Below are 1,380 nucleotides of genomic sequence, written 5' to 3'. Positions count from 1 at the left end.
TATATTTTTCCACAGAAACATTATGCATAATGCTTGGGTTCTAAGACACAGTTGCTCATAATTACATGTTTATAAGCTGAGACCCATCCATGTACAGTTTGTTTCACACACTGGATTATAATATTACTAACAAAAACTAAGAATTTTTTAAATTATAAAAATAAATATTATTTGAGTTTCCTCTATAATCATGTGATACAATGAATGAGTCCTATATTTGTACCTAGTCACACTGAGCTATTGCTATTATGTCTTAATAATGTTTTTCTAATACTCATGGGCATTATTCTGTTAGATCTACACAACATTCCAATGGCAGTAGGTAAGGCAGGTATCATACCCATACTTAGAGATAAGGAAACTGAGGGTTAGGAGTCATTTCTCAAAAAAAACTAACAATAGAGAAGAGTAGGAGTAGTTAATAATAAAATTAGGAATGAAGTTTTAAAGATTCTTAGTTCTTTCCACTACCATTTTTAGGTGTTATGATAGGCTACTAACAACGAATAAAATGAACTTCTAATATGAGATTAAAGTGTGAAAACGGGCTATGGGGAAAGGCAATGAGTGAAAGAGCAACACACAGAGTAAAAGAGAATGAAGATGCAGGTTAAAGAAAGATAAATGGAAGAAAATTTTAAAAGAACAAAAGTGGGAAGAAAATTGAAAGGAGAAAGATTAAGTAAATTGATATAGAAATACCATTCATCGGGCGTCAGGCAGATGGGAGCGGGGAGGAGGGGATGGGTGTATACATACATAATGGGTGCGATGCACTGTCTGGGGGATGGACACACTTGAAGCTCTGACTGGCAGAGGGGGAAGGGCAATATACACAACCTAAACACTTGTACCCCCATAATATACTGAAATAAAAAAAAGATTTAAGTGAATTGGCACACAGGAGAAAAAAGAAGAGTAAATATATATAAATAAAGCTGAGAAAGGGAAGTAAAGGAAGGGTACAAGAAGTTACAAACTAAGAGTGGGAAGCAGAGAAGAAAAGATAGGAAAACTGAAGAAACAAAACAAAATTTGAAGTGATCACCTATCCAAAGATTTATCAACTTATGTCTAGAGGGGAGATGTCCTAAGAGTTCTACCTAGGAATCAAAGGCACATAGTTATAGTCATAGTCAAAGAAATATTAAATTACTTTGGAAATACCTAAATTTCTAGCTTATCTACAGCTCATAGTCCAGGATATCCAGATCTGGAAAAATACCTTCTAGCTGTTTTACATAGGAAAACTTCAGAGTTCAAGGTTTAGGGCTTATGGGTCCAACCTGGGATATTTCTCATCATGAGTGCCAGTGAAATATGGAGAAGAAAGATATCGCAATGCCCACTGGGGGGTTGTCTCTTTAGACTCACCTAACC

Source organism: Lemur catta, chromosome 2 (genome assembly GCF_020740605.2).
Source record: "Lemur catta isolate mLemCat1 chromosome 2, mLemCat1.pri, whole genome shotgun sequence".
NCBI lineage: Eukaryota > Metazoa > Chordata > Mammalia > Primates > Lemuridae > Lemur > Lemur catta.
Note: the sequence above shows the minus strand (reverse complement) of the source record.